Below are 11,107 nucleotides of genomic sequence, written 5' to 3' on the forward strand. Positions count from 1 at the left end.
AATAAATACGAGCTCCTCATTCGACGCTTATGTTCCAATTGCATTTTCGATCCGATATAAACAGCAAATGTCATAATCTGTCGAGAGAAAAGTCTATCGAAAGCACAGTGTTCCGTGTATAACCGATTTACAACTAGCAAATTGCTTTCTCCGCTCGACCATACGTTCGCTACTCTCGTCCTCTCTCTCTTGTATGGCATCCTAACGTATCTGAAAGCTCTTTACGGTTAGTCCGACATCCCACCCCGTCGCACTCTGTCTTTTCCCGCCCTTTTACGTCGTACTATTAACTGTTTTTTCCTCACTCACGATGTAGCGCGTGCGGAGCTGATGCGAGCGGCCTTCCTCATTACGCGCGTTTCAAATCGAGCGTAATCGATATTCAATCGAACGCCTCTTCTCCCATGGAACGTCTTCGTGAGGAGGCGACGATACCCGGAATAAGGCGAACGAGGAAAAAAATAATAGGGATATAATATGAGGTAAGCAAAAGAGAGCGAAAAAGAGAAAAAGGAACGGGCGAAGGACTCGAGACGAAGGCGGGGAGAAAATGAGAAAAAGAGGAAACGGCACTTCGAGATCGAACAAAGAGTGCTCGAGGGGTACTCTGGGAGTACCAGATGGAAAAGTGGCTGTTTTACGAACACAACGGGCGTGTTGGAATTCGTCGTGCGAGACACACAATGTAACGACTCGAGGGGAAGAAGTTCGGTGGGAGACGGCAATGCGGAAGGATATCGAGACAGCCCGGTCTTGTTGTCCCGTTTAATACCTTCGGAGGTGACGAGAAAAGCTCGCCGAAGCTCCTCCGGGTATCTTCTCGGCTCGAATAACCGGGTTTGAATGTTGCCTACCGATAAAAGTTAATAACTTCATATTGATATCAAGACAAAAATCCTCCGAGAAGGAGCTTTACATTTTTATAAAAATTTTCATTAATCATTAGGAATCAAATATCTCGTTTCTTATAAATTATTTTAATTTTTAATGAGTTTTTTAGCTGTCCAATTTTATAACGTAACATTTCTATCATGTTTCATCCTAAAAATAGAAAAGTTTAAAGTTGAGACTGTTTAAGATTTATATTGAAGAGAAATAATTAAAGCAACGTTGACATTTTTCTGCTCAAATAATTTTCACCGAGAGGGTTCCTGTCAACGCGATCATCCGCATATTTAGAATCTCACCCTTTGATTTTGTATTTAATTACAAAATACATGTACTCATGAAAAGCTCGCACGTTTACCTTATAAATCAAATGTTTAGTTCTCGCTATAAGTAAGCTATCGCCGGCGGCGGCTTTTCCCTGCGGCTTTTTCTTGCGGATTTTCCCGTGGATCGATCGTATCCCATCGCGTCGTCATTGCCAAAATGATTTGTTTTATTCGTCTCCCTCTCGCTGAAATATATATAAAGCCAGCCATCCGATCCTGGCCAGGAATCGGCGCTCCGTACAGGACGCTTCGCACAATGGCCAGGCCGCTGACAATGGCATCGTTAGCGATGGCCTCGGGCTCTGCTCTCTATTCCTCCGCCTGCACCGAGGTGTCGTGTACAGGATGCCCCAGAAATCGCATACTATCCGAGTTTATTCCTACTCCTCGAAATGGGAGTCAAGTATTTTTCGGCAAAAAATTCGATCAGACACATGTGCTATTCGTTTTAGCCAAAGTCCAAAGTCGATCGCTTCGAGGCAATCAGATCTTTTAATTACATCAATCTTTGTTAAAATAAGAATTACTAGAAATTAATTGAAAATTATAGTGTTATATGCAATGCAAGTATCAGTGATAATCTTTCTTTTTCATTACATAATTTTTTCTCGATATTTTACATTGATATAAATGATATTTATCTCGATTCAATATTGAAATATAAACAATCTCTGAAACACCCTGTACACGAATCTATTACTCTCTAGCTTCCCTCTGTCTCTGTTGCGCAATAATGCGAAATGCAAACTATTGGTACTAAAGTTACGTACATACTGACAAACTCATATGAGCAATGATCTTGTCAAACATAAATAAACATTTACATATGCAAATATAATCCATAGTCAAACATAAATAATTTCAACATTTCATAAAAATGATTACATTTCTTTTTTTCATTTACTTCTATTTAAAATAAAATTGTTATCTCCTTTTGAAGATAGAGAAAGGAGAAAAAAGATATAAATTGAAAAGACGATATGATTCAATATGTGTGCACGCAGCTTAAAACTAACACTTATATAGTGTCTATGCTCCCTCCTCTCCCATCTGTTTCCTGAAAGCAACGATATCGTAATGATCTCCGAGCGATGCGCCCAATTTCTTTCCGGCGCGTCCTGCATCCGCAGCCCCTCGAACAATACGCATTCTGATTTTCGCGCGAAATAAGAACACCATTCGACCGTTCGTTCCTCATTAATGATCCGATGGAATGAGACAATCGATTGTGCGACTCGTTGCAAAACTGCTAAATGTGGATTAGATGCACATCGATGAATAACAATGATGAATAATGATCATATATTTAAAGTATACTATTTAATAAATTCAATTTTTTATATGTTGAATGATATTATAGTAAATATTTTATTGCGCGTAATTTTTATTAATCTAATCCATAATTAATTTCATCACATTACTCATCAATTAATTTATTTGTTAATTATAACTGAATCAGGCTGCTAATTTAATTTAATTTTAAAAATTTAATTTTAAAAAGCATGTATTATGAACAATAACATTTAAAATGATTACTGTTATTTTAATTTTTTTAAATGTTAAAATAACAAAAGTCACTTTATTAATTCAAATATCTGTATTAATATATCATCGTATAATTAAAAGCTACTTAAACGTTATCTATACAAATTGTTTAACTATATGCCAATTTTTCATTTACTACAGTATTTGCAAATACTGCAGTATTTGCAAATACTGTAGTAAATGAAAAAATACGGTTGAATTTCCGGAATGTCGCACAAAAGATCATTGCAAGAGTGAACAGTTTCAGTACCGAATTTACTGGAATCCGACAAAGAATTCGACGCACCGCACCGATCAAATGCACGGGATCGAGTTTATCCGAACTTCTCGAAAGAACCATGAAATCGCCTGACAAAGGAGAGATTGATGGCACGAATTCTTCAAAAGTATGTACAATCTATTCGACAATCCGTTTTTTATAGATCTAGCCTATCTAGAGATAGGCGTAAAACGAGCGTTCTCTTATCGATTTCTCTCGAGATTTTATTATAGATTATATTATTTGAATATATTTTCTAAATATGATAAAAGTTTATTTAATAATTAGGAATTTGGCTCAAATAAATAAATCAGAATTAAATCAAAATTAAATCAAAATGACTCTTATGCCAATTTTTATTTGTTTATTTATCTGAGAACAGATATGAATATTATATTTGATACAAATGTGTGCTTGAAAAGATACTAAGTGTAACGACAAACGACGCGATGTACCTCTATCACTTCGATTGACAAACACACGCAGCTTGATCCGATATAAGGATACATTTACATTTGCGAATTAATGATAACACGTGGCTCGTGATAAATAGCTAATGATCGGTTATATCGACACACCGGCCTCGTTGTCTATTTTAATTTAGTGTTTTTATTCGCTCGCTCATGGTGAAAGCGCCAGGCGTCCCGACGTTAATTAATACTAATATGGCCGAGCCTCATTAACGGCAACGTTCATTAAATATTCACACCGCGCAGACAGCCTGTATCCCGGCCGCATCGATTCAATCACATTGTGATGATGCATACGGCGAAATGAAAACTTGCCGCCGCGTCTGATACCTTTCATCCACTTTTCCCCTCGCCTCGCGACAGTGATTCAAGCACGTCACAAACGCGACGAGATTCTTTCTGTTTTAGGGGGGGAGAGAGAGAGAGAGGGAGAGACGAAGTCGCGTCCTATTTTTCTCTCGATTCTTTCACGCAGCCACAAAAATTCTTTTTCATCATTATTATCTCTGAAAAAATTTGCCGGAAATTCCAAGGGAAAATCATAACCGAGATATTTTCGCGCGATGTTAATAATAATTACTTATTCAGGGTGAAATAATTAACAAGTTCCATTAAAATCCTTTATGATAAAGGACGTCGTTGAATTTTTAGAACTTGTGCAAACCACTTGTGCAATTTTATATTTCTCCTAATTATTTTTGATCGTGTAAATAAGATGTTTGGGAGAAGTGACGTTGAAAGAGAGTCTTTTCGGTATAGATTTCAATTTTATAGGTGTACTACAGAGAGGTAGAGAATCACGGTGCCCGTCAATCTCGAGCTTTTGGTATTTCCGACTCGCGCGAACTTGCGCTCGACTAAGTTTCGCTTAAATCAGCGGAAGGATACATTATGTTAGCCGATGGAAGATTATCTCTTCGCCGTTAAAGTCAGCGCATTCCGAGCGCTACCGGATGAAGGGATTTAATGGGATTGCGAGCGCGAAGATATCTCCGTGCAACGTAAAAGGTTCCGAGTGTGTTGATAGGTTAAAAGGATTAAGGTGAGTTCAGCGTGATCCAGCGCAATGAGATACTTCTGTTAAGCCACCCTCGCGAAAACGCGACGGAAAATTTGCAAAAAATTTCCTCCGGTCAAAAGAGCGTGTAAATAAAAATAAAGGACGGCAAGAAGGAGAAGAGAAAAGAGACAGGTGGAGGAGAGAGAGGGTGGCCGACGCATTTTCGAGTGGTGGTGTCCCGGGACTCAAACATGTAAATTACGCCGGAAAATATCATGTAAATGCGATTTGCTGCGTGGCGCACTCGCGGCGACGACGGCCAGAAAACTTTCAGCACCAAAGCGGCCTGAATTAATTTAGCGGGGGGGTGTAACGCGCCTCGCGAGTACTTAACGCGACTTCGGCCCGAATGCGTCGCGTTGCAACGTCACCGTTGAAATGTTTCGCGTTCGAAATATATTATTCTGTTTTTCGGAATAAATACGTATCTCTCTTTCTCTCCCTCCCTCTCGGGCGCGCGCGTTAAATTTCGCATGGAAGGTTATACGCGAGGGAGGGGGGGGGGTGAGAGCTTATTATAAATTGTTCAATGTTTGATGTTAAATAACTCCCCGCGTAGAGATGAAAGAGTCAATTAAAATTAAAGGGCAGGAGGTGAAATCTTGAAAAAAGATATTCTCGTTTAGCATCGATGTATCTTTTTGTTTTCTCGAGATTCTACGTATTTTGCACGCGCAATTTTTGTCACTACCGTTTTCAAACTTTTCACGCTATATTGTCTCTCGACGATGAGAAATCTCGTCTCGGTCGAATAACGTTATAGCGACGTGCACTCCATTTCGTTATGCAGATTTTCGCGTACCTTAGATCAAAGGACACGCGTGAAAAAAAAAAAAAAAAAAAACGCGACCGCGCGCTATTAATTTACGGAATAATGTGGGAGACGACGTTGCTCGTTTTTCCGACGCGAAAGCGAGATGTAATCTTCAAAAGCAATGAATCGATCTCATTTCGGTCGTTTCGCGCAACAGAATTGTATTCGCTCGAGTTTATCCGCCGAATATATACAATGCGCATAAAGGGTCTGTTACAAAGGCCGCCACATGTACGGGTATTTAACTCGATTAAGAGTATAATCATTAATCTCGCTGCCGTTAATTCTATCTCACGATAGTGTTGCAACATTTCCACGCGTTCCACGTTGTAAGAATGCGAAATGACGCGTTTGCGATCCATCTCGAGATTTACCGAGTTTATTTTCTTACTCGTTACACTGATTTTTTGAGAGCATATTTTGTATATTTTCACCAGATATATAAATATATAATTCTCTCTCTCTCTCTCTCTCTCTCTCTCTCTCTCTCTCTCTCGAGAATTTAATTATCTAATTAAAAATGCACACCAAGCAGATGAGCAGATATAATTTGTCGATAATTTTCTAATGATCTTAAATTAATGCTACGAATAAGATAAACTTATTGTTAGATAGCAAAATTTGAATTTATTTAAATGAGATTGTTGTTGATTGTGTAAGCTTGTTTTGTTTAAGCTGCGATATCGTTTGAGTGAATTTTCATTCAAATAATGTACCTTACTTGCTGGATAATCAAGTAAATTTTCGAGTTGGATGCTTTATTTTAATCCATCGATTATCGTTAACCTCTTTATGATTTTAGGAACAATTAAATTAAATCGGGGATAATTTCTGGCACGTGCTCTATTAATAATTCACTCTAGAGAATTAACTTTTTTGACATATAATCAGTTATATATAACCGGTTCGATTATTTATAAATTATCGACCTGACACAAATGGCAAGAGTCAAACTTATCTACAAAAATGTGCCGAGTAAATAAATCTTGGTAGAGTTAATTCTCTTCTCGTGTAAGAAAAAACAAGGAAAATATAAATGACATTAAATAAAACTATATTAAATAATTATTTTCTTTTTTTACTTGTCCTTCCGGCCGCGATTTTGACATTTAATTCATTAGACTTTACATTGAAACTTAATTAATCGGACTTTATTTGTGGAAGATACGCTTGCGATTACGCGATAATAAGAATCCGAGAATTTAAAAAAAAAAAACAATAGGGCTAGAAAGAGATTCGAGACGCGTAAGCACCCCCTGCCCTCCCCCTGCCATCGGCAATACTCTCGATCGTGCGTTCCATTCCCCCTCCCCCTCCTCTCTCGCCCTCGTGTGGCGGATCAAACGCGCCTTTCGCTCGCCGGCTAATGCAAATTTCACGTGTTCCAGAAGCATCGATCGCTTAATTAATCTGTACGGACGTAAACGTGGAGGGCGGCTGCTGATGGCGCGACTCCCCCGCGGCGCGGCGGTTTCCCAATGAAATCGAATTTCGCGAGTAATCTCGGCCGTCTCGCGAAGAGAGTTCACGCGTCCAATCGAATCGCCGCGCCAGCGAGAGAGAGAGAGAGAAAGAGACAGAGAGCGAACGAGAGAGAAATTTCATGATGTAAGTGCTGTGTGTGTTGTATGCGTATATATATATATATATATATATATATATATATATATATGTATATATCATACAATATATACATACATAGAGAAAAATATAAGCAAAATCCATCGGAAAATACTACAGCTAAAATATAAAAAATGGAGCGACGAAACAAAAAGAGAGGAGACAAAGGGGAGAATTTTGTTACAGCTGTGTGTAACTGTGCGCGATGTAAGCTTTAGAGAATATTAAGCCGCAACAAGATAATACGTGCCGTATTCGTAATGAACATGCTCGAATATGGCTACGCTGTAACTAGGGAGATATAGTGGGAAAGAGAGAGAGAAAGAGAGAGAGACGAAGGAACACGAGAGTGAGGTTAGAGAACGAGAGAGACGGAGACGCGAATAGCCGGCGAGACGAAGAGAGAGAAAGAGAGAGAGAGAGAGAAAGCGAGCTTGGAGCTTGTTCGTTTTTTTTGCCCAACGAAAATCCTGACCGACATCACTAACACCGGAAAACGAGAGATTCGTCGGCACCGCGTCGAGTCCGGACGCCGGTTGTGACGTCACAACTCTCGGCTCACACTATTCGCGACTCGTCCAAAACGGCGATCCATCTCGGTCGATCGATAATACGCACGTCTCTCCTCTCCGGGACGACGATAATGGGAGCACGTCATCGATGATCCGTCATCCACCGGCCAAGAGAGATCCGCTCGTCTCCATCTCTCCGTCTCTCTCTTTCTCGATCTACTAACAAGGAGAGAGATGTGCGCTACTTACATTTCGTAGCTTCCAAGGTCCGCGGTCTTCCCACGGCAACACACGTCCGAGTCCTCTAAAGTCCCCGCCGTTTCCTGCTCGCTTCTCGTTCAACGAGAGATAACTGCGTCTCGTGTGCGGCCCGCGAGTACAAGATGCGCCTCGTCGTCGCCGCCGAGTATGATCGCACCCGATCGTGTCACCCGATACAATGTAACCGATACGCTCCTCTTGGACGAACTGAGCTCTCCCCCCCTCGCGCCGGCCTTATATAGCCCCCCCACCCCTCTAACGTTCCCCTGACGTTCCCCCACCACGGCGGCGGCTGCTGCGCGCGAGGCAGCGCCGTGGGGATGTGGATCCTGTGGTGGTCCACCGAGAGGATCCAGAATTCCCCTCGCGTCCTTTCTCGCCCTCGAGAAAGGCGGGGAGGGCGGGGGGGACAGGAGGGAGACCGCGCATTCTCGCCCCTGTTCGCCATCTATCTCCCTCGGCCTGTCTCTCCGTGTGTTCTTTCGCCGTCTCTCTCCCTCTCGCGTGGCTGCTCCTTTTTTGCAACTGACGTTTGTTAAGATGACTTTCATTATCATAGTCGCTCTGGTTCTCGCGTGCCACATCGCTATTCTCATTTTCATTATTTTTATTCGCGCCAATTTTGCGCGTGTGTCGCGTTTATTTATGCTCGCCTATAGATTTCTATGTCGTCGGGAATCTTCACGTTGCGAGAACCTCCTCGCTATTGCCGCTTCTTCAAACGGCTCTTGTTATCCAAACAATATTGACGAGACGTGTATTTATTCCCCGCGCTATATATGACTTTAACTGCCAAGCACAATAATATTGTGATTACAGGGTAAGTTTAGAAGCGGAAAGCGAGATTTTCGTGGCTCTTGTGTCAGGATCTCGTGAACTCGTTTTTTCCCCTCGCTCTTTCTTTTGCTCTCTTTTCTCTCTCGTTTTACCTTATTAATTATCTAAAGCGAACGTTGTTCGAGCCCTTTATCGACGTGTAACATTATATGGCTTATTACAGTATATCATATTACTTGAACCTATCAGTTATTTGCGATATATCGTAGTATCAAAAAGCTACTATTGGCGTTTGACGCTTCAATTGTATCAAAACAATCTATCTGTCAAGAGCATCGCTTATTTCTGTTTGCGCACGTGCTTTGCATTATTTTGCTGGAAATTATTTCGCACGTATTACATTAAAATGTACGTTTTTAAACGACACAATGAACTCGCGATAGACTTCAATCACGTAGCAACGTGGATTCGCGTTTACGCAAAACTTAATAAAGTTCGGGGAAACGTTATTTCGCATTATTAATAAACTATCGCTCCTTGCGCTTCCTAACTTTCTTTCCCTCTCCCTCTTCATCTCCACCATTTCTTCGTCGCTCTTTCGTTGCATCCGTTTATCGCTCTCTCTCTCTCTCTCTCTCTCTCTCTTTCCCCCCTCCCTCTCTCTGTCTCTTTCTTCATTTATTTCTCTTCCTCCTCTGCTCGCTCGTCCTCCTCTCGCCTCCAGGTCTTGCTCTCTCGCTCCCCGTCTGCCCTTTCAACCCCTCAACGTCGCCCTTCCGCGTGTCTCTCGCTCGCGCAGATCCTCCTTTCCCCCTCAGCCCCCTTTGCGTTGCGTCCCAAATGACAATGCGAAAACTTCGTGGCTCAAAATCCCGCGCGGCTCACCGGACGAAGCTTTTCTACGCTTTCTCTCTCTCTCTCTTTCTCTCTGTCTCTTTCTCGGATAGCAAGCTGGAGCGGATGCGGAAGAGGGAGAAAAAGAGAGACAGAGAGAGAGAGAGAGAGAAAGACCTTACGTGTCACGCCAGGAATGTCCCTCGGGGTCAAACCCGCCGCCCGAGGGGCAGCGACGACGAAGGGCGGCTGTAATAGACGCCTGTATACTCGGATTATCCACGATAAATATTTACGCGCTCTCGCGCGATGCACCACCTCAAAAGCGCAGCGCGACGAATGGAAGCGCTTCCGTTTTTATTAACAACGCGATCGGGGGTGCCCTTCAATTTTCTTCGCTCTCCGGAATATTAGAAGTAAAATATTGAAATTTGCAAGTTTCTTTTATCACGTAATTTTCCGCGACTAAGGATCTTATCTAAGGATAAATTTCTTTCCCTTAATTTTCAGAGGTTTGACGTATAGTCGGACTTATTCAACGAGCGCATTGAATGCTCTCTGTGAATACGGACTTTGCGTACCCGAATGTAGATATTACGGCGTGCTCGCGATGTGCGGTAATTGAAATAGTTTGCGGATTCGTCTTTTTACCTCGCTCGCGTTTATTTGCGTTAATTATTGTGTCATTGATGTATTAATTTCTCTGCAACGCGCCGGAGCAACTCATTAAATAATTGTAACATTTTATCATATTTACATGCGCGATGATATAATTTATAAACCCTGTTGTCTGTAATTTGTACTCCGAGGAACATAGGGTTAATCATCCGAATTTATTTATCCTTCAGTAATCGAAAGGACAAACGAATGAATCCCCCAAAAAAAGAATTTATATAAATCTCGATGTATATGTCGTCCATTCGTAAATCATTTGCGACGACATTAAAAATGTGCGAAACTTTGGAAATCGCGCTTTCACGAAAGGACACGCACGCGCGAGGATACGAATCTCTCGGGATATTCTCGGGCAGACACATTCGAACTTTCCGCGCTTTTATTTCTCCTTGTTCTTCTACGGCCTACTCGTAATTCATGTGTGGCGGACTACACATCATACACTTGACGCGCATAAATATCATTATCTCCAGCAGGCCGCATAACTCGATTTAGAGAGTCGGATCGGACTCTTCTTCCCCTCCCGTCTTTCGCTGCCTTATCATCTCGCTTTGTGTCCCACATATGTCCAGAGTGATTCATTTTTTACTTCAATATTGAAAGATTGAAAAATGCGAGTGAATCATTTTCTCTTTTTTTCATATAAATTTTACATTTTATTAAGTCTAAGAAATGTGCGCAACGTATTAATAAATAATTTTGCCGGACTCTTTGCTCTTTTTCGACGAGCTTCGTGTAATTGTTCTCGCTTATTCTAATTTTACAAATGTTTATTGATATTTTTGATAGAGATATTGCTACGCGATTCTAAATGACGCTATCGCGTTACGATTAAAGAGCCAAGATTGTTGGAATTCAATTTGAGAGAGCGGCTTGAACAGTCGAGAATTAATCAACGCGTGGCAAATCCATACTCCGACACACCAGATACATATAATCCAACTAGCGACCGTGGAAACATGACTGTATCAAGCGCAATGTAACAACCGCGTATTGTACGATTATTTACTAGGAGCCACCTGACCCTTGATAAATGCTTAATTGTCTATTGGCATCGGTAACTGAA

At 41.3% G+C, this 11,107-nt stretch overlaps 1 long non-coding RNA gene across 1 annotated transcript in view; it reads right to left on the minus strand.

Annotated features, from left to right (window-relative positions):
• The window catches only part of LOC112637784, a 77,559-nt gene extending 69,616 nt beyond the window's left edge, over window positions 1–7,943 (minus strand). The window contains exon 1 of the long non-coding RNA XR_003122719.1: window positions 7,744–7,943. This is a non-coding gene — a long non-coding RNA (uncharacterized LOC112637784). The remainder of the gene's footprint in view (window positions 1–7,743) is intronic.
• Between the last annotated feature and the right edge of the window lie 3,164 nt (window positions 7,944–11,107).

This window comes from Camponotus floridanus, unplaced genomic scaffold (assembly GCF_003227725.1).
Source record: "Camponotus floridanus strain SB8 unplaced genomic scaffold, Cflo_v7.5 scaffold20, whole genome shotgun sequence".
NCBI classification, from domain to species: Eukaryota; Metazoa; Arthropoda; class Insecta; order Hymenoptera; family Formicidae; genus Camponotus; species Camponotus floridanus.